Source organism: Sander vitreus, chromosome 4 (assembly GCF_031162955.1).
Source record: "Sander vitreus isolate 19-12246 chromosome 4, sanVit1, whole genome shotgun sequence".
In the NCBI taxonomy this organism is placed as follows: Eukaryota; Metazoa; Chordata; class Actinopteri; order Perciformes; family Percidae; genus Sander; species Sander vitreus.
The window spans coordinates 3,669,078-3,692,740 of NC_135858.1; the positions used below are offsets into that span (position 1 = coordinate 3,669,078).

At 38.8% G+C, this 23,663-nt stretch overlaps 1 protein-coding gene across 8 annotated transcripts in view; it reads left to right on the top strand.

The window, feature by feature from the left end:
• The first annotated feature begins 5,774 nt into the window (after positions 1-5,774).
• foxp1b (forkhead box P1b) overlaps positions 5,775-23,663 on the top strand; it is a 158,735-nt gene continuing 140,846 nt past the window's right edge. For 3 of the 8 annotated variants that reach the window (XM_078247733.1, XM_078247741.1, XM_078247736.1), the window contains exon 1: positions 5,984-6,165. The gene's annotated coding sequence lies outside the window, so the exon portion shown is untranslated. Of the gene's footprint in view, positions 5,921-5,978; positions 6,166-7,259; positions 7,292-23,663 lie in introns of those variants that run through there. The other 5 variants (XM_078247740.1, XM_078247742.1, XM_078247735.1 and 2 more) reach the window with 4 other exon arrangements.

Genomic DNA, 23,663 nt, shown 5'->3' on the forward strand with positions numbered 1-23,663 from the left:
TCCTTGAGGCTATCATTAAAGTTTTCTGATTCTGAACAATTCTGTTATTGTCCACAGTAAACTGTAAATCAAGCTGGAGCTAAACCACATAGAATTAGACTACCAAATATACAAGATTTGATGTAAATGTCTCCTGTGCAGTAGCTGATGTTGAGCAATTACATGGACAACTTGCTTAGATTTTAGAGTGTCTATGTCCCCTGTGGTTAAAAAATATTCAGAAGGCTTGTCGGTAATTTAGAAAACCAGAGCAGAGTGCATATACGGTATACTGTATACCTCCACTCTGCTGACCATGCCTACACTGAGCTGCACTTCCACAGCCAATTGAAATAGTTCAAAAACATGACTGGTGAGGACCAGCACACTTACCATCTCACAAATGTGATTGTACCCGCAGTCAAACATAAGGATCCACAGGCCAGTGGCTTGTGTGGTTCAGAAACATTTCTCTAATGATCAGAGGGGAAAAAAGAACAACTGATCCTGCCAGCAGCGGCTACCAAGAAAAGCCTCTTGATCTTTAAAGAAATGCTCCTGTTATATGATTTGCACTGACACACACACATTGTTACAGAACCTTGGTGCTGCATTTCAAAAGCAACTCCTCAGACTAAACCCTTGCATGAAAACTTGTAGAATATAAAAAGATGTTTTTTTAAATCTTATTTTCAGTGATGCTGTTGAAACTGAAAACTGCTGAAAGTTGTTTATTTGCGACAATAGACGTTGCCATTGTTCATCATTTGTGTAGGAAACGTAAGAAAGGACGTTTATTACCTACATTGTTATAAAATGAGGTAAGTGTTATGGTTTTACACCACACTCATGAAATACTAAGAGCATGCAGGTCAAAGCTTGATGTTCTTAGCCGTAATTGTGTTATTTTTTGTGGGGGGGTTTTTCGGTGCCACTTATTTCACTTGTAAGTGTGAACTTATTGTAACACTTATTTCATTTTTCCTTGTTGTCTTTGGACTTAAATCTTTCTACCACTTGACAAAATGAACCACTAAGTATGATTAAGCATGCACTTTAAAATTAAAATGCAAGTATTATGTAAAATGTCAATTAAACTATTAATTTCATGTAATAGTACTATATAAAACTGGTCATAGACTATGATGTACGATTTGACTCGCAGCACACTGTCACAATGATATACAGTTGTGTCACGCTATACCGTTCAGTATGCTTCATGTCAGTATGCCATTTTTTTTAGGCCTAGTGGTACATTGTGTGTATTAGCAGTTGTGTAAAAAGTCTCACATGACAAGGCAAGAGAAATATACTAATTATGGAATACCTACAATTACTGGATATTGGAAAACCCCACAAAATACTGTTTCACAAAAGAAAGAAAATATACAGTAAATTCAAAATATTCAAAAGCCACTTTTAAGGTACATTAATGCAACATGTGGCAAATTCTCGTGAGTCTTTCTAGGTTAAGATTATATTAAATGTATTTATCCTCATACAGAGACAAACCCAACACATCAGGAACATCCTGGGCAAAGTTTTTTAACAAAATAAGAAATACAACAATTCATAGAGTTATCAGTGTAATCTTTGTTGCAGTTTTTCTTTTCTTATTTTTTGTATGTGGCAAAAAATAGAACTGTCCACTTTATGGAAACCATGCATTAAAGAGAGGGGGCTTGTTTTCTCATTCACCCATAGACAATGATGTATATTTGCATCATGCATTATTATCAGAATCATGCTGGCATTACACATACTGAATGGTTATTAAAGTGTATAGTGGACAACAATGGACAGATGTGTCAGTTTGTGAAAAATCTAACGTTGAAAAACCAAAATGATAATTTAAAATGATTTGTTGTTAAATACACTTTAAAAAAAAAATATTATTTGTAATTTAATAATATATTCCTTCAAGGGTTAACTTAAACAAAGACAAAGCATGTCACACCATTCATGTTTGGCCTATAAATTAAAAGTTGGTCCAATCCTTTACTCTACACAATGTCCTTATAATGCTTCATAAAAAAGTATAACCTTTTTATAGTTGTTTATTGACGTTTGAAGACCGGAAATGAAAAAAACAATACCATGCCACATCAACCACCTACAACTGCAGAACGGTGCATGCATCATCTTCTCAAGCGTGTCCTTCTTTTACTCATTTTATAGTTCTTTACTGGTCATCATCTGAATAGCCTTACTATTACTTACTTACATTCATTACTGAATGCTGCAGCCCCCAGCAGCAGGGGAGAAACAACTTATGGAAGCCATCCTCCCCCCTTTGGAAATCAAGAGGAGCTCCCATTCATTTGCTTAATTACCTAATTAACAGAGAGCTAATTACTTTGTTGTGTGCACGTGTATGTGTGGAGAGGCTGTTACGTAATTGATAGTGATCCGCAATTAATTTGTAACTACACTCCATCCAGTCAGGGCCTTAATCCACACAACACATCACCAGCGCGACACCAACAAAACATGATAATAAATTCCGACGCAGACACATGGCTGTCGGGCTCCGCTGAGCTCATAGATCCAGTATTGACATGCAGATCAAGCCAGTGAAGAATTAAAAAGATCATGTGTTAGATTGTCTTCATAAAACTAACACACACACACACACACACACACACACACACACACACACATCGGACTGCTCTCATTAATTACACTAGCCAATCATGTTTACAACCTTTTGAAAAACAAAACCCTGCAGTAATCTGAAAGACTGGCTCAGTATACAAATCATAGCAAAACTGCAAATCCTGTTAGGAATATAATGAGAGTCATGTCATACAATACCAGATAACATTTCATGAAGATGAATGCCATCATAAATTCATCACTGACTAAAACAGACACATTCAAAAGCCAAATAAGAATAATTTAGTAGTTGATTTCTCTAAGGGGTGTCAAAAGAAAAAATCTTTCATGTTAAGAACTACTTTATTCTCTATTTTAGACCCAGTGGGATCCATATCACAATAAGAAACACACAGAGTAAAACATAAAGAGAAATACAACAATACAAAGCTTTCCACAGTGTTCAGTGTCTAACATACAGACATATTCGCCAATGGTTCCACAGTCTGGAAGAAAATCTGACAGAACTGCGTACAGGGTTAGCCAAAACAGCGATTAAGTTGTTTTCTGACTCAGATACCCTACACATAAATCTATACATCAGGTTACGTAAAGCCCCGACACTGACAAACATATGGCTTGAACCGGAGCTTCTTGGAGCTCTCAGCAGCAGCAGCAGCCTCACGCTGTCATTATAAGCCACTATGAGTTTTCTAATGCTGCCTTGCTTATAACGACACCACAGGTAGATTTTATGGTAATGCGTAATGTAATTCTTCATGGATTTGAATTTTCAGTTCTGGCTGTATGTGAATTAGTGTCGCCTGCCCCAGTTCATAGGTTTGAATTCAACTCTGCTGCTTTGTACTTATCAGTCGAATGGCTCAGAGGACATCTGTGTTGCTGTGGCTTCATGGGCCCCTGAGGTCATTAAACACAACATTGTGGTTGTAGGCCATGATGCATGTCTGTGTGACTGCTACGACATATACACTCACTGCGGCTTTACAGTGGGAATAAAGACATATTACTATATGACTACTTTTACGTATATGATGTAACCAATATGTAAATATTACTATAACTATAAACTGTGTACTGTATGTGTAATACACATTGAACCCTAAACACATTTAAAGACCTGGGACCATTTTTCTTATTCCTTCGTTTTAATTGGCAAAGCCAATTCTGTTGTGTTAAAATTGTTGTTAAATGTACTGTATGTCTCTAAAATGTTCATAGGCTCAAGACCCAAGGAATGTGTGAGTGTTTTCCACAGTATGCATGTAACAGGAAATAGGACAGTTTTTGTTTTCCTGTTACTATGAATTAAGAGTTGTTTATATTGTGTTTGGTGCCAGTCGCTGAGCCGTTACAGTAACTCATGTGAAACACAGTACTTTGCATATAAAACATAAAAAATAATAGGCTACATAAAAATAAAAAATAAATAAAAATAAAAATCCCAAATGAAATTTTTGGAACCTATAAATGATCGAAAAAATAAAAATAAAAAAAATGAATTGCAACATTTTTAGTGGTTTATTGTTGTTAATACTATGCTAAAGTATCCAAGCATTATTGTTTTATTATTTGAAGCTCAATAAGTAACATGCCTGACCAGAGGAATGTAAGAATGTGTTGGTAAAAAAAAAAAAAAAAACATGCTAGAAGGATATTACAAAAAACACGTAGGTACGATAAAGTATAATAACACAAGAGATGATTGATAATATGAAGTCCTCATATACTCACATACTACAGATTAAGTGGTTAATCTGTGGACATATTATAGGAATGTTTCCTGTTACTGTTTCTCTTTTGAAGGCTCAGAAATAGCCCCCACCCTTACACTGAACTAAGTCAATCAACACTGTTCTGCTCATCTACCTCATGTCTATTTCAATCTTACAATTACAATATTGTTATATTACCATTGCACTGAACTGCCTTGCACTATATTTATATTGAAATCTTAAATCTCAGACTATACTGATATACTATTCCTTCCCTCTCTTCAATTGTTAATGTATATTTCTTGTAAATTTGTAAATTCTGTTGTATCGTTATACTGCATCCTTAACAGTATTTTATTTTTTTTATTTTTATTTTTTTAAAGATTTCTTACTGTCCTTTCTTTTTTTATTCTTTATAGGTTAAGTGAGTGTTGTACTTTGAGAGCAAAGATCAACCGGAGTCAAAATTCCTTGTTTGTTTACGAAAACCTGGCCAATAAAGCTGATTATGATTCAGATTCAGATTCTGATTCTGATTGTGACTGATCATGGTCAGAGGGTGGCGCCCTCTACTAAGAAACAGACTTTCCTGAGCGAGTTGATGAGCAGCATTGCTCCCAGATGCAGACGTGATAAATGTAATGCCATTCATAGCTAAATGAGCTGTGCTTCTCAGACCTTGATCAAGGACAAAAAAACGACTTCAAATATTTTCGCTTGAGGTTAAATTAATGTTGCTTTACAATGAGTTGAATAATTCTCGTCTTCAGGGGTAAGTGACAGATTTGAGTTACTGTCATCATGTTTTTGCTCTTCTTGTGACAGACAGACTGTTTAGGAGTCCACACAACTTTTCAACCACAAAAATAAATAAAAATGCTTAGCAGAGATTCTTAATAACTTTGTTAAAATTTACATGCAGGTAATGTCTCCCATTCAAAATGTTATGAAGAAATTGGCCCACATGCCAGCAAATATAACCACACCAAACCGAGAGAACCTGCACTCTTGTTATCTACACTTTCATAAAAACCACCTCCTTTAATAGTTAAAACTCCTCACAGTTGAGATTAAAACATATTTGATGATGATGTCAAAGCATTTCATTTTTTCTGCAGTGAGGGTTGCGAACAGTTATGATGAACCTCGGATCAAGACAGGAGAATTTTCTGAAATAATAAGTTCATTCTGCCTCGGTTGTAATTAGTCAGCTTAGACATTTTAGCTTTTCTGACAGCCCCCCTCTCTCCTGTCACACTTTCAGCTAAAACTAATGCATATCATTACATTTCCCCGTAGAAAGGACCCACTAAGTGCTACTGAATTGTACTTGTGTGACTACGATGATGTTTCTGTGAAGGAACTGCGATGCAATGAACGTTGTTTACGAGCAGGTGGATATGACGTCACGGACTTGGACAGCAAAACAACAACATCCAAATCCGCGATTCTTCCTCTTTTTTTTTTCTCCTTCTTTTCTCGGCGTGTTGAAATCTAATAACAACATTAAGAGAGGAGCTCGTGCCTTTCTCTGCGAGGTAGACTGGGAGGCAGCGAGTGTGAAAGTCCACATTTTGCTTCTTTCTTTTTTTTTTTTCACGACGCCCTCGGTAAGATGATCTCTTTCTCCTTGTAGTTAAGTTAGTTAGTTAGTCCCCCCCCCCCCTCCTCCTCCTCCACCTCCACCACCAACACCAGCGGGCGGAGTAATAGCCTATTTACGTGCGGTGTTTACGGTGTGATTTGTTCTCGCATGCGTTCTCGGTACACAAGCTCGCGTGCACGGTTTGAATACTAGCAAATCGGTACCCCTCCGCGTGCGCCTGTTAGCTGCTGTAAAGCGTTTTCCATTCTGGTAAGTTTCACTATTATGTTAACATTAGCTTTGCTGTATGGTATATATAGAGAAATGCTGCACTCAAACACACACACACACACACACACACACACACACACACACACACGGAGTTTGTCTCCGCGTTTTGCTGCTGTTTTCTGCAATGGTTACAATTAGCGAAATAAACAAATAAACAAACACCTGTATTATTAGCATGTAGGCTGCTTGGTAGCGCCGTTTAATGTCTCTGTAACATGAGTGGTTTTGTTACTACGAGTGTTGTATCCTCCACTTTTTTGGAAAGTTGGATTTCTAAACTTAGTTGAGGCTAACGTACGTTGCTCGTGAGACCCCGGGCGAAATGCACCTTTATAACCAGTTGGTTCTAAAGTGCTGGTTGATGATAGCCGGTTAACAGTTAATTACTAGCTACCTGTTACGGATACAGCCGTAAAAGTTGTTTAGTTTACACGGTGTAAGGGAAGTTTGAGTGCCGTGATTTCTTTTGAGTAACGTTAGGACCAGGGAGGGAGCTTTACCCCACGTGTTAGCAGCCCTCCAAACTCCGAAAGACCGGAGGAAGGCATTACAACTGCCCCGAAACTATTGCTATTATAACTGTAAGAGTTTTAGCTAACGGACAGGTCGACTTTTATCGGGCTGTCCATCATATCGAAGGCTGTTCGGTGCGGCTGAGTATACACTACATTTAAAGCGGATATTCACCTCATAGTCAACTTTTCGTTAACACAAAGGATTTAAAGAGCAAAATCTTATTGATAGCTGTCACAACTGAAATTCACACCTCAACAAAAGTTAGTTTTTGACATGCTTTATTTAACTGTATTGCTCAAAGTTTAAACGGAGCGGTTTAGAGTCAGACATGGTGTGGATTAAACTTTGATATTTTCTTAACTGTAAATATAGGCTGAAGTTACAGAGCATTTTAATATCAACTGATATTGCTATAGTGTGTACGTAGATTAACGTTATGTGGTATCCTCATGCACTGTACAAAGGAATGTACTTGAGCAAAAAAAAAGCATTTGTAAAAATCCATTCAAAGCAGTCAATTTTAGATTTATTCTATTTAAATTAATATTTTATTACAGGTGTATTACAGACAAATGGACACCAATAACAGGTATGATAATGAATTTTACTGTGCAGCTTTTATATATATATATATATATATATATATATATATATATATATATATATAGGGCCTAAATACAGTATTATAAACACATGTCTTGTGTAGTTAATCCATGTTGATTTATTAGTAACTTGTATTATAATAGTAAGTGTGTGTGTGTGTGTGTGTATATATGTATGTGTGTGTATATATATATATATATATATATGTATATATATATATATATATATATTTAAAAGATACAAAGTAAGTCTATTGAGAGTGAACTGCATACATAAAATAATTAAATATTAGCCTAATATATTTTACAGTAAGTCTGCAGCTGGCAACAGCAGGACTAAAACCATCTGAAAATTTACGAAAGGGAAACTGCAGCTTTAACAACTATTGCTGGCAGGGCTCCCTCCTTCTTGGTCTTTGGATTAGTCATTGTCTGAGGGAGAAAAAAAAAAAAAAACCTTTTTGTAGGAGAAGTAAAGTAAACAGCCTCCAACAAGCGAACCTTGACAACCCAGATTAAGGAAAACATTGGAGATCAAACAGTGCTGCTGCTGGGCTGTTGTCATGAGCTGCCTGAGAGAGAGCTGCAGACTATTTGAACAGGCACTGGGGTTTGTGTGCTCACTTATGCAGAAATGGACCTTCGCAAATGCTGACCTAGGTTTTAAAACACAGGATGAACTTTTTTTTTTGTGCAACTTTTCTAAGCCTGCCGTTTGACACGGCTGTTGCATACGGACATTTAGCCTTCTGCTGTTTCTGATGGGAACAACCTAACACTGTCCCCTACGTCTGCTCCTACAAACTAGAATGGCTGTACTTTCCGTGCTCCATACTACAAGTGAATAAATTGAGTTGGCAGGGGGTGGGGTAAAAAAGCTTGAAATTTGAGGAAGTGTAGCTGTATGCATTGTAATGACGCAAGATGCTTAATTCACCAGTCTGTGATTTTGTATTATTTGGAAAGCACTTGTTTCTAGTTTGGCCTCTTCAGGCCCGGGCTAAGGCTATTCTTTGTAGAGAGTTGAGGTTCAACTGGTAAGAAAGTAATCAGTCACTCATGCATTCAGTGTGAGGACTCCAATCCCCGAGTGGAGCGGCCCTCTCTTTCATCTGATGGCTCAGTATTTGTGAACACGTTGTGCTGGGTACGGAGGGGCTGAAAAACTGACTGTGCACCCTTGCTTGCAGCTGAATGATAAGGAGTTATTTCTGGTCCAGTGTGGGAATAAGGTTCTGTATTTGCTGTATTGTTTCTTTCAGATTTATTTGCCGGCTTCGCCCCTCATTTGATTTTTAGATACAAGACGCCCTCAAACCAGTTGCTTGAAACACTTTTGCACAAAGCAAGACAAGTGACAGATGAATAAAGGGAATGTTCTGGTAAATGAATTTGTCATGTGATTTTTGCATGTTTGATTCACACAACACAAAAGAGGAAAAGCACTAGCAATAGGACTATGAGGGCAGCACGCTCATTAGTGCTCTATTACATGAATGGAAATGATAACAAAGGAAAGCAGAACAATATTTCCAGGGTAAAGGTTAGTGTGTCCCGGCCCCTGTGGTGTGCCCAGGCAGACGGTTGTCCATGCCAGGGAAGGCTATTGGTCGGAGAGTGGACAGCCTCAGGTGTGCTCTGTGCAGCTCCTCCGTCTCTATGGAGACTGCAAAATGCTCAGGACGGCCATTAACTCATGCAGCCATTAATTACTGTCTTCTACTGTCATCTGTCCTTAATAAAGGCAGGGATGCTGACAAAAATGTCATCATTGTGCATGCAACAACAATCAATTAAGTTGCATTACAAAATGAATTAACTGCTGGTTTTGTGTTGCAGGAATACAGTACAACATTGGGGTGCAGGTTGTGTCTATTGTTGCAAAAATATATCGAAGTATCCTGTTTAGTCCTGTCAAGTTGGCGTAATGATTTAGTTGTTGGTGTGTTGGTTTCAGACAAAAGTAGTGCGATTTTAATACATAAAGGCTGGGTTGTACATGCTGTGAAGTTGTATTAGAGACTAGATGGGCAGCAGAACAGTTTGCAACAGCCTCTGCTGTATCAATAAGTTATATTGAAATGGTACCAGTAAAAAAAATTTTTCTTCAATCCCTTTCCCTGTATGATCGCTTTTACCAAGTACTGTATCAATACGTATTTTCGAATTCTCAGAGTATTTATATTAACATAATAATAATAACAACATATTTTTACCTTGGGATTTAATCTTAGTAAAATGTGTGATGTGTTTTTCTGACTTTCTTACCTGAGATCACACAGAAAACTCAGCAGAAAAGAAGCTGATTTGACTGATCATGTTTGCTGATAGACTCATCTCAAACAAGATACAGACAGTTTAAAATGAAAGGGAGTTGGCTTTGCACTGTGGTGTGGTTTGCGTTCACATCTGATATGAGACCTTTAATTAGGGTTGTGTAGTGTAGTCAGTCGAGATGTTTTCTATTTAATTTTCTATATCTTCTTATTCAGACAAAGGTGTTCACGCATTATATAAATAAACAAAACTTAGCCAATTTAGAAAATTTGAGAATTCATGAGATGAATTGTCGTAGGTTGACAAAATTTAAGAAGTCTTTCTTTGTTTAAACATTTGATGTACTGCCGAATGGTTTTTATTTTTATGCACACGATTCCCTTTTCTCATTTTGAGTGAGTGCAATAGCCTCTTAGCATTTTATTTAAAATCAGAGTTTTTTTTAAATTTGTTTTTTTTTAAATCTTTTCATTAAAAGCACCAAACTTGTTTTGGTATATGTTGCAGGTGAGCTGCAAACATTTCCCTCCAGACATGAGGGGCTTAACGATATCCTCCAAGCTGTGCTCAGCTGCCAGGCGAAACCTCAGCTCCTGTTTCCTGTTTCTGTCAGCTGTCCAGTCTCTATGTCAGTCTGCGTGTGTTTATGACGTGGCTTCGATGGCCTGATGGATGACGTTCATTCCGTTTTTAGGGAATTTTGTATCAAATATGTGTTAACGAATATTTACACTGAGAGGGTGTAGTTATTACTCATGTCTTGTTTGGTTTATCATGCCAGGGCGACCGCGTTTGCTCTCTCTTTTACCTCCACAGTATTTTCAAAAGTTTATGTTCAAACAACATGTGATTTGAAGCCCGGTTCTCCAAAAGATGTCTCGCTTTCATTTGTCTTTTTTGACTAAAACTTTACACAGATAAGGAAATTTAGCTTTTTGGCAATTTTGGGAAAAGTCAGGAGAAAGATTAAAAATAAAGTGACTGTTACGTTCCTGGTGCAGCTATGTTGGAATTGGGCTATTCCTGAATACTGGTTGTATGCATGTAGACATGTCATGTAGGCAATGTGACTCGAGGGTGTAAGAGGAAGCATCACTTTAAAGTCGTAGTTGCGAGTTGTTACGTATATTCAATATTATATGTTGATGACAAGTTGTGTAGATTGATATTTGTATGCTGCCGCTAAAAATCACTTTTCAGTCAAACGTTGCGATTTGATTGGTGATATATTTTGTTAGGACGTTTTAGTGGTGGCACTCTGCTCATTCTCTGTTCAGCTGTGGTGGCTGCTCATGTTATCTCACAGGTTCCTCTGTTTATGCCAAACTGCTGCTGGAAATGTAAAAGTCTCCACTTGCACCCAAGTGTTCAGATCTTAAGACCTGTCCAAAGCTGGATGCTTAGAGCTGCAAAATAAAAGCTTTCATAATCTGGCTATAGGTTAAATCATTACTATATTATATCAACGTGAGAATAAGAGTAGCAAAAACTGAAATTGACTAATGTGAAAATGTCCCAGGCTTTTACTTAAACCCCGTTAACTGCATTAGGCAGCGCGATGTAGAATAAGGTTACAGGAGCACATCTTTAAGAGGCCTCATCCTTGACTTCTTGGCTGTGTTTTCAGTTGGCAGTCCCAGCCTAATAAGAAACATAACATGGCAGGGCCTGCTCTTCCATCATCATTGCTGGGTGGAAAGTTGGTGTGCTTTGATCATGTCTTTTGGGCGCATCACTCCGGCTTAGCCTGCTGCTCGCTATGTGATAAGCCATCAGAGTACTCAGATCTAAGCCGGCAGCTCCGTGGGCTTGAGGAGAGACAGGAGAGAGTAATGGAGATGAGGAGAGAGCAGCAATGCAAATTTTGTTGACAGACTGTTACTGCAGCTGTTTTCTCTGCCTTTGAATTCAACAATGTTACTGTCCCTCTTCACTCTGTCTGTGAAGAAGAGGCCACTTTCATTTTTAGGTAATTTATTTGTGTAAAAACACTGTTACTGTGTTGTATAATTTGCCCTCTTGGCAATTAAAACAGCTTTTAATGAGATGCACATGTTAATTGCCTCAAAAACATGTGATTTCATTATTTTACAAACTGTAATGCCCAGATGTACTCTTAAGCTGCGGCTAACTGATACAAGTTCACTTTGAAGTTGAATGCTCTGTTTTCGCACTGCTTTCTTCTGTCCGTCCATAAAACATCATTTTAGACCCCCCATTATGAAAGGGTGCTCCTAATTGACGGGTTGTTGCTTGTTTATTTGATATATATTTACCGGCTAGGTGGTAATTGGGAAGCAGTAATTACCCAAGATGCAGTGCAGCGCTTCAGCAGAGGTGCTACCACGCTGATGAGTCTAGAGCACAGATGAAAGTATGCAGGTTACTATTATCATCCTAGCAGACTGTTTAAATACTTGACAGCAGAGAGCAGAGATTGCTAATTGGGCCTGTGTCCCTTTTTATACAGTCTTATTGTTTACTGTGATGACGTACAGTGTGAGATCAAAAGCATGGTTCTTTTTTCTGTGTGTGTGTGTGTGTGTGTGTGTGTGTGCGCGCTTTTTTTTTTTGGTGCAGTTGTTACAAGTATGCCTGAGTAGTTAATAGCAACAATAAAAGGCCAGTGTATGTAAGGGCCTCATGGATTCAGAGTCCCTCCTGTTGATGTCGTTCCTTCACTGATAATGGCCTTGTTAACTGAGATTCATTACCTCTTCATTCAGAGTCCCCTGGATATTGAGGGAGAGCGTTCTCAAACTACTGGGTTTGCCACGGTGAAGTCATCCTCATGTGGTTTTGTAAGCTATTCATGAGAAATGGTGACGGCATCTTCCCTGACTCCTGATGATTCAGTTGACCTGAGCTGAGACTGGGGTGGTGGTATTTGACTTTGTTTGCTACTCAATTCCACTTTCACACCAACTCTCGCTTTCACTCCCTCTCCTTCTCTCAGACACCTTCTCTCCCTCTCCAATACCCTCGAACACACAGAGAGATGCACACCTTGTTTGTGCGCAGGCTACTGTTGTTTGATAGCCTGCTCTCCCAGTAGATCTTCAGACGTTGTTGTTGTTTGCCTGTATAGGTTGGAGTGTGTGCCTTGCATTTGCCCGGGCTCCTTGGAGGGAGTTTGTTTTTGTTCTCAGCGTTGTAAACAGGGTGGGGCTCCATTCCCAAACCACTCAGATGGAGATGGTTATTTTCACAGGAGTGATTTTATTTTTGTTTATCATCTCGGTCAATAGATTAGCCTGGGATGGAATTACGTGTTGAAGCAGATAGTGTGGCTAACCATTTGCTGCATGTGCTGATAACCACTTTGTCACTGTTTTTGTTGTTTTGTGATTAAAGAAGCACTCACTTTCTTAGGGCTGGGTGATAATTCATTAGTATCATTTATATCGATCTCTATGATTATAATATGCCCTCATTTAAATTTTTTAAAAACACATTACACTATTAATATATGTATAATAAACGTATTAAACTCTTCCACAGTCATAATGTTCAAATATTGTACTTGATGATCACAATATATTTTGTCCAGATCCTACACCCCTAGGTTGGTCATATACTTTCACTTTCGATTTTGGAAATTGTGAGATTGTAGTTTCCCTTGCTGTTCTCCTGTATAACTCTAACCATAGTAGATAACATTTGGTACTTTGAGTAAAGTTTTCACTTGGGTCATGGCATCGTTTTCTGACTTTGCTCAAAACTGTTTTTGCCAGGAAGGAAAAGAGGGAGGTTGTCCTTGGATGTGGTTATATCAGAACTTTAACATTAGTAGATTTCAGTTAAAGGCCAGGTCATATTGAGTTTAAGTCCCAACCCAGTTTCCAAAACAACATTTTTGTTTATTATAACGAATTGGCTGAACACACCCCTGGCTAGGAATGACTATGGCCTTTTCAAGCCCACTAGTTTGCTATGAACTTAAACTAGTTGAACCATGGTTGAAAATGTCAAGTTGCAAATTAAAATGTTTGAGGTAATATTTGGCCCATGTATGGATTTATGTAGACGCGCAGCCTGGTGGCTTAACTATTTAAGGCTCCTGCTTATCAAGCATGTATTAAGGTGAGATCCACACAAAGATCCCTGTCAGGTATGATACTTTTGTGGCTTTCACAGCATCAGAGGCTGCGGATGTGTGTAAAGTCCCTTTTTAAATGATGGAAGGCGACAGCCACAGTGGTTGCTGCTGATCCTGCAAAGAATCACACAGCAGCAAGCACAGCAGTCCGCTGTGTGACGTGCAGCGAGCGGCAAGTTTGAAATGGTCAGCAGCTGGAAGTCTGTCGTTTGTAGGGCTGGGAACCGAATTTGATACTTTTTTAGGAACCGACCGAATTGCATCCTTAGTATCGAGTATCGGAAAATGCCTAAGGGCCAAATGTCATCAGCATCAGTGAGCCAACCAGAATGCAGCATGCTTCTACCAAGATTGAATAGTGTTTGTGATTGGCTGTCTAACGTTACACGTCGTAGAGACACACAGGAAAAACTCTACATTACACACAGAGACGGGGCTCACGTAGTAGGAGCTGAAAAATAAATTCAAAGTCGATTTGTGCTGTAATGTGTAATATTGTCATTTTTTTTTTTTTTATGAAATTAATTTTATAAAATTGGTATAGAAAAATCGTTCAAGAACCGGTTTCAAAGTCACGGTATTGGTATCGAACATTATTATTATATTTTTTTTTTTGGGGCATTTCTGCCTTTTATTAGAGAGGAAAGCTGAGATATGAAAGTGGAGGGAGAGGGGGGAAGTCAATTCATCTTAAATGCAGTTTGAATGATTATAGGAGAGGAGCAGTGTGTGTGTGATAGCCTAGATTTGACATTATTCCCCTGTTTCCTGAGAAAGATGTGCTTCACTTCTGTACACTAAGCATGCACATGCACCCTGGTAGTCAGGTGACATACGTAACAGCAGGCGGTAACAACAGGCACACAGCTCTCTCGTAAGAACGTGATCTGTGAGGGGGGGGGGGAGAGAGAGTCAGGGTTCACAGCGGTAAGGAAAAGAAAAACAGCAGACAGTTGATGGGAGTTTCGACTTTTAGGAGTTTAGTGATGAGCTTTTGTACACCATCACAAACGCATGCACGCTCTTGAATATCTCTTTGATAAACCAGCATTTGCAGTTGACTGAATGAGCTAATGCTGACTTGGCTTCATGTCCTTGACACCGCTCGGCTTTCTTGTGAATGGGTGAACGCACGTTTATATTATGTTATGTTATTGTGGCTTACAAGGTGTTTATCTAAGTGACTACCCCGCTGGTCTATAAAAAGACCTAAGATAAAGACGGAGAGAGAACAAGAAAGAGTGGGTGAGCAAGAGAGAGAATCTGAACTGGAACTGAAACTTTATTTGGTACTTGTTTTGTTCCAGGAACTATAAAAAGCATGAGAAAAACTCTAATTCTGTAGCAGAAATGGGAATAGTGCGTCGGTTGCAGATCTGTGAGTCTCCGTAGTAGACGCTGATGACGACCAGTCGTACCAGAGATGAACCTGTGACAGCAGTTGCTTATGTATTGGTCAAACACACTATGCATGTTATAACACGACGTTTGTGTGTGTGTGTGAAACACTTTATTTATTGTCTTATTTATATCTATTATGTACTCATTTTTTTTAGTAAGTGAAACTGACATGTGACATCAAAGTGCCTTGTGCATCATGCACACATGTTCTAGAGTTGCTTTCCTCCCAGCTCGCTACGGTTAACCATTTACTATTTACTGTTTACAGCCTTTTGTCGGAGATTTACTGCACCTATTGTAAACGCTGCTGAATGTGGTGTGGTGTAAGCAATCAACTGTTCTGAATTATTGGATATTTTTCTAAAAGCCTTTTCATGTTGAGTATATGGAGTGCATGATGTACACGCTTTTAATGTGTTGACCAATCAATTCCTCCCGCTGAAAACAACTCCCAGTTAGAAATGAGTAAATCAATCTTTTCATATCCTACTACAGACGGGCTTTTGCCGTGGGTTTTTAGTGCATTTTTGTGTACTTTATACACAATTGTATGCAGTGATTGAAGGGCTAATTCAAAGAATTTTAATCACTCCGACCAACCCACTTGCAGTGTCATCTTTTTTTGCAAATTCCCCATAAAATGAATAGATGAGCAGCCTCTTTTTAGAGCATAATGGCTTCATTAGAATATGAGATAGATAGTAGATGAAAACTCTGTATCCTTCATGCACTCTTTCTCTTTCACTCAGTCACTCTGATCTCTTTTTTTCAATAGCGGTCCTGTGTAAAAGACCTAGCAGGCCACAGTGAAGTGTTCAGTTGAACCTCACATAGACAGACAAGAGGATTGGAGAAAGCAAAGTTGTGAACAATTTGAACAGTACATTTTTTAGAGTAACTGGTGCAGGATCGACTGTTTCCGAGCCGGCTTAGCTAATGTATGAAAGCAGTGGAACCAATAATACAATGGTTTTGTTTCTGTTTACGTCTCTCCACCTTCATTGATTGCAATGCCACACCCTTCTACCAGATTCACAGTTACAACTATTTCTTTCCACCAAGTGAGATCATGCCATTGGAGGCTGTGTGTTGTGTTCTCATCAGGGCCAGGCTAACCACATAGTGTCAGTCAATATGTAAACAATGGTGGAGACAGTTTGTCATTGCCTAACTGACATTTATTTATTGCTTGGCTGATGATTCATCTGAGAGATGTTATCTCACAAAGTGTTTTCAGGGCGCACTATACTTATGGTGGTTTCGACAGTTCATTCTGTGATCTTTGTCCACCACATTCACTGCCATATACTGTATATGCTAATATTGTAGCACTCACTTATTGTTTGGACTCATAAATAGGCAGCTATTTTCCAGACAACGTGACCAGACTTGGAAAAACAAGTTCTTGCCTAAACAGACAACTGTTGCTAACTACAACTACCTGTGTGTTGTCATCGGCACCCAGGTCTAAATGTTAATATGTATGGAGGCGTTTCCTTTCATTGTGCATTTTATATATATATATATATATATATATATATATATATATATATATATATATATATATATATATATACAGATTTACTGTGCGTCTTATCCTGATTTTATTTACAGATGCATATACACATAATCAATAAAAGATGTGATGGAGAGATGCATCTCTTAATCTGGGCACTCTCCAATACATAATCCATTTAACAGAAAGAAACTAAAATAATTAAAAGAAAAGAAAGGGGAGTGGGGAGGGGACCCAAAAACGAGAATTACACACAATTTCCAATCAACAGAAAAATACAAAAGGTAAAATAATATTGGGAGTTACTTGAGTGGTTTACAAAGACATTCCATAGAGATAACATTGCATGGACTACCACCGGATTCATCACTAACGCCAACTTATAAACTCTAGTTTTACACTTTCTTTTTTGAATTCATGGTCAATAAACCTCATTTCAATTAAATAATACCTAATTTGAGTAAAAAAAAAAAAAAATGCTGAAATTATGAATTATTTCGACAAATAGTTAAGATTCAGTGGATAGTCACGACTGTTAAAGTTTAGTCTGGATATGTTTTGTATCCCGTCGACCAACAAACAGTTTTCTCTGGGTCCAACATTTCAAATTGAAACGTTTTGGTCGTCTTTTTCAACACTTTTGTTGCTTCCCCCCCCCCCCGATGTTTTTGTCACTTATTTCAACGTTTTTGTTGATATTTTATTTTTTTAGTTTTTTGCGCCTTTTGAAGTTTTTGTCCCCCCACCCCCCACCCCCAGCATTTTTGTCACTTTTTTTCCCCCAACATTCTTTTATCAATTATTTTCTTCAAATGCTATGAATTGAATAAAAAAAAAAAAAATTCAATGAAAGTAGGTAACTGATCATTTATCTAACTTGTGAAGAGTGGAAATCATCCACCTTGTTTCTTTTTGAACATTTTTGTTGAAAGAAACCCAAATGTTCTGATGTAGAAACCTTTTGAAAATTGACCCCGAGGACAACAGGAGGGTTAAATTGTACAAGTGAATTGAACTCACCGTTAGTCTGTTGAACATAGGAAGTAGTGGTGTGCAAAAAAATCTATTCATATTCACATCGCGATTCAAAATTGATTCATAGAATTCCAAAAATCGATTAATATTATTTATTTATTTTTTAAATTGTATGTCTACTGCAATCACATGAAAGAAAGAAAGAAAGAAAGAAAGAAAGATACTTTATTGATCCCCAAGGGGAAATTGAAGGTCCTAGTAGCTTAAGACATCACACACAACATACACATGTGTATGTTGTGTGTGATGTCTTTCAGCTGTGTACATCATAACAGGATGTTCAAATAACAAATAAGTAAAAATCCACATGAATAATATGGACAATAAAAGATACTAAATAAACTAAATAAAAATATATATATATATATATATATATATATACACACACACACACACACACACACACACACATACACACACACACACACACGGGAGAAGTAACTACATTTACATACTGTGAATCGTTTTTTTCATCGAGAATTGTTTCTGAATTGAAAATTGATTTTGAATCCAATCGTGACATTTTCTGAATCGTGCACCCCTAATAGGAAGCTCTGTCCATGTCCAAAATAACTGAATTGCTAAAGGTAATAGATTATAAAATAGAATTTTCAATGCCTTTCTTTTCTTTTATTAATGGCAAAATGTGCTATGCATGGATGAAACTTGAGATAACGATGTATATATTTGCATAGAATTTGCAATACAATAAAATAATATGGCTAACTAATATTCCCATGGCAGTAGGGCTGGTTAGTTTAACTACTTTGTAAACAAAATAATAACATTTCAGTATTTTTAAAGAAATACTCCACTAAAAAGCGATCTTTTTAGTGTAGGGGCTATGAGGAGGCAATACCAAGACACAGAAGAAAGGTGGTTAGCTACATTGTGCAGGAACTATTTTCTCACTTATTCTGTGAGTATTTCAAAGTTCACATTCATAAAACAACACATTGTAACATAACATATATAACATAGAATCCGTCTACTGATAAATGTAAGCCAAAATAGGCTAATGGGAATCATCAGGGTGAAATATAAATATAAAAAAATTAAAAGATCCATACCAAACAGTGATGTTGGGTCAACCGCCTGCATAGACAACCAACTATAGGGGCATTTTGTTTGTTTAATATCCTGCAGTAAGTCTACTGTTTACTGGCAATGTAATAGGATTAAAGCGTGTCATCCACATTCTGCGTTGTTTCTGTCCTGTCCTGTCCTGTAATGTTTCTGCTATGGAAAATGAAATGAATTGCCATAGAATAATGATGACAAAATCAAGTGAAATATCTATCCCACTCTAACTCCAGCTAAATGAAAGTCACAGTTGCCTTTTTCCTTTTTATGCCTCTTTAGATGGTGCACCATTCGGTCAGTGGCAACTGACTGAAGTCTTTTTGGATAAAGTCACCTGGGTTACAATGAGGTTACAAGAAGCAAAAAATGTTGCTCGCTTTCATGTTCTGGGAGTGACACCTTAGATATTTCTCTCCACTTGTGCTAATGTAAATGATTGCATGGAGTTTGTCCCTGCCGATTAAGGCTGTTTGGACTGTTCTTCTTTGGAACCGTGCCAATTGAATTTTCTGCCTTCTAACACGCTTGGAGAGTGGGGAATATGGTTCTCATTGGGCCTGGGGCTTGATCTCCTTCTTGCCTCCCCCAATCCTTTCACATCACTCTGACAATTAGCAAGCTCGACCATCCCCAAATGACACACGTAATTAAAGAGTTGGCATTATAATTACAATATGTTTATTGTCTGTTTATTGGTTTTGTGCAGTGCATTACGCACTGGGAGATTTCTTTGGTGTAAATGGATGGAGGGCTGTTAATATACTTGGTGGTAAATGCGATTCCATGTGGTTAACATCTCGGTATCTCCTTTATCAGCCCTTTGACAGTTGTTCTGTTTGTCGCACGTGCAACACGATTTGGCTGACAGCAGAAACTGGCACCCCGAAAATAAAAAAAAAAAATTATTTAGTCATGGGCTTTTAACAGGCACAACAGTAAATGCATGTTAAGTAAATGATGCAATTTATTCCCTTCTCCTCATTTCCAGGCTGGCTGCCACAGCGCTTCTGCCAGCTTTAAATAAGTGGTACCCAGATGGTATTCACATGATGCCCACTTGGTTACAAAAACAGTCCTGGGGAATGAAGCCGACTGCCACAACAAGCAACGGGTCAGCCGGTGAGCCTGTTGCATGCGCAAATGGGTTAATGTTGTGTCACTTTGCTGAATTCTTTGGGAAGGTTGTATCTCAGGGGTCCTAAAAGAATTGGAAAAAGAGCCCCGGTAATGAGGAGGGCGGGTTAGAGCGATAAGGGAGAGAGATTCTCTGCAGGAGTTCGTTTTTTTTCTTCCTCTGCTTCTTGATTCCTCGAAAAAGAGCGAGGGAGGCAAGTGATGAGCTTTGCCTCTGGAGTAATATGAGTCTGTCAACAAAGTGATTTCTTTACCTTCTTATCTTAAAAAAAGGCAAAGACTCTTTCCTTTTCTTCTCTTCTCTCCATGCGTTTTGCAGCTGTGCTGGTCTCTGGGCTGGCTGTCTCCTGGAGAAGTGGTGAACTGTGTCATCTCCAGCCACTAACAACCAACAGCTGCAGCTCCAGCCACCGCTGCAGTTTGAGGTTTCTAACGCAGAGAAATAAATAAACAAAGCCCCTGGAAAAAAGGAACAACACCACAAACAACACACAGCTTATGCAAATGCTGGGGAAATGTGTTCGTGAATCGATAAGCCCTATTTGTGTATGAAGAGACTATAGGACAAGAGTGACCATTTTACACAGAGATATGCATTACTAAGTTTGCTATTTTATCTGCAGTAGCTACCCCCAAACATCTGTTTAGTTTTTTTTTTTTTTATCTTCTACAGTACATGTTAAACCCACACATTATGATGAAACACAAACTATTTGTTGTTGAGTTGTGACATGAAACGACTCTGGGGAGGGTGCTCGTTGCTGTTTACGGCAAAAAAAAAGGCACCAGATGTTCGAGGCAAAGTTTTAGTCATTGTGATGGGAGAGGGGTCAAACTGACAGTAGGTCAGGGGTTGAGCAGCATAAAAATCTGCAGCACCCACACAGTTAATTAGAGATGAGAGATTTATTGTGGAATGGTATGTCACCATGTTAAGTTCTAGTTTAGCTGCTGTTGTTTTAAAACCTGATCGTCAAATAGGAGTGTTCTGTTAAACGGTGTTTCAAACACGATACTTTCTTTTGTGAGATGTTTTTTTTTCCATGAATGAAAAATGAAATCTCAACAGCTCATCCCATTGTTTAGCTTTTTCTCCCAGTCACCTTGTAATTGTTTCTGTGTCATAAGCAGCTATTAGTATTGCTAGAAAATGGTAATGCTTTGAGAGACTCATCTCTTTGAGAGAATGGCTCTCTATCACACTCTCACATTCTTTTAAAAGGGAAAAGGAAGATGAATTTTGCCCATAAAGGCTGTATCACAAGGGCTTTTTATCCTAAATGGCTCTGGGGATTGTTATCTGTGGGAAGTGTGTCCTGCCTCTGTCGTGTTCAATCAAGTGTCCACTTAGCTGTGACTGGGAGTAATTGTTCCCAAGTGGGCCACACACTGACCTGTTAATGTCTGCGTTGACCCTCTAACCTTGTCAGCACGTCTTGGGGAGGAGTTTAAATCATGTGGATCTCCTCCATGTCTTTACGTTACCGGGTCAAGTGGGCGTCGGCCCTGAAAGACCACTCTCTTGTAATTGTCCCCAGCAGCATGGGTCAACCATGGGTGTTCCCAAAGACCGGCTCCTATTAGATGAGGTGCTGGGAATGGTGTAACTTAATGGGTCAAGCCATTGATCCGATACAGCACCAATGTCCCCCAGACAGTGCAGTCACAGTCTCTGACTGACTCTGGCTACATTGTAGATCCATCTCACTGACTTTATGGATGCCATGTCGCAGTCTTTCTTTTCCAATTTCATCTTTTGTCTCCCTTTTCACTCTCAATTTCGCTTCTTGTTGACAACTAGTGCAGTGCTCGTTGAAAACGTGCCTGTTCCCTATGCCTCCGGTATTTGTTCTCGCAGCTTCCTCGAGAACCGCTTCGCACTCGACACTGCGCTTCCTTGGCTCCTGAGCAGTACACCTGCCATGAGCTAGTCCTGTCCCCTCTAGCAATGCCAGTCATCTGCTAACTTCTCCAGTCTCTCAGGGCTCTCTTTCTTCATCAGTACCTCGAAGGTATTGTAGCGAGCGACGGAGAGCAAGCTGTACCCAGCATGCCGTTCGGCGGTGTAACAGTCGGGTCTCCTCAATACATTACACAGTGTGTACATAACGCACTACTAATAAATATGTCCCGTAGCTCTCAAGAGCTAGCACTCGACACTTCACTTCCTTGGGTCCTCAGCAATAAACCCGTCAAGTGTGAAGTCGATCAGATGAACGGTTGTCAAGAAAATCAAGTTCTTCATTGTAATTCATGGTTTGAAATGATGACGACAACACAAACAATAAATGTTTTCATATGCTGTGTTGTCAAACGTGCAGCAGGTGGCCCATACTGATTAATATAGCAAAAGAAACATAATTTGGTTCACCTGACGAGTGCTAATTTCTGACCCTTTTTTATTATTTTTTTTAACCCTTAACGTGGATGGACAGCTTCAAGTGCCTGTCTCGTTTGCCTTGAAACTTACAAATGAGTGGCAACTAACACACATGCTGCAAAGTGGATGGATGTGAAGTTTCCTCAGAAATTGACACAGTTTGTAATTTGAGTGAAAAGCGGGGATTACAACCACATGTTTCCAGAGTAAGAGCGAGTCTGGTGTTGAGCAGCTGGCATGCAAAAGGCTGCAAAGTTAGAATGCTTTGCAGTTGGAGGTAAAAAAGTTTAACTTTATGTCGGCGTCTTAGCATGTAGTGTATCTCAAAGTGTTTGGTTGTTTAGTCTTTTTTTATGGACACATTACGCCATAAAACCTAACCACTTTTTAAAATCCAGTGCTTATTAATTTGCAATAAAGACTCAAAATCAGAGCTGCCTCTTATGCACTCCCAAGCTATTTTAACATCCTTTTTGTGAGACTGCACATAAATCCTTCTCATCAAGTAGTTACTGAAGCTTGAGTAAGTTGTACGTCGGAGACACAGCAGCGTGCTCGGCTGAAGTCACTGGGTGATCTCGTTCTCAAAGTGAGGGGACCTTTTTAAAGCAAGTGCTCCTTTGGAAGGGCATGGAGATTCACAGCCATAAATCCACGGGGGGGGGGGGGGGGGGTGTGTCTGTCTGTTGGGATCAACATAGTACATTGGGGAGTAATGACAGGGATGCAACCGAATAATGAAATGGGTCTGATGTGGGGCCGAAGGCAGGCCCAGGAATGTGGACGCCGGGCTGTGGAAACAACGGCTGCACTAATAGAGTTAGTTGAATTCCACACTGTTGAATTATGAGGAGTTAGGACGTCGGGCTGGGGTTTGTTGTGTCTGGTTGGAATTATACCACTGCACACAGGAACAGAATTATAGATTTAGTTTTTGACACGTTTTCTCATAGAGCAGGCCAATTAACTGGGGGCTGAATTGCTTTGCTGTGCTGCTGTAGCCACATTAAACGGCAAAGTGGTACACACATATATCATAGGGCAACAAGCCACACATGCAGCCATGGCTCATATGACAGGGACAAAACCAGAAGCCATCTATTCTGCTGCCTCATTTGCATGATCTGAACCGTATCTGGAAGTCATTAGCATCTTTCCACTTGTTTATCTGGCTACAGATGAATGCTTTTGAGCTTAACACCAGGTTTTTGAATAAACAAAATGTTGTCTCATATGTTTTTGTAGTGGTACAAGTCATGCATCATTTATGTAAAAAAAACAAAAAACATGTAATATTATGAATATTGGTTTGACTTTTTTTACTGAGGTGGAGACCACTGTGGGGTTTATAGGAGTCTCCAGAGCAATCAGACCGGTGGTGTCATACCAACATGTAGCTTTGTAGTGTGTTACAGTAGTTTAATGACCTTTTTG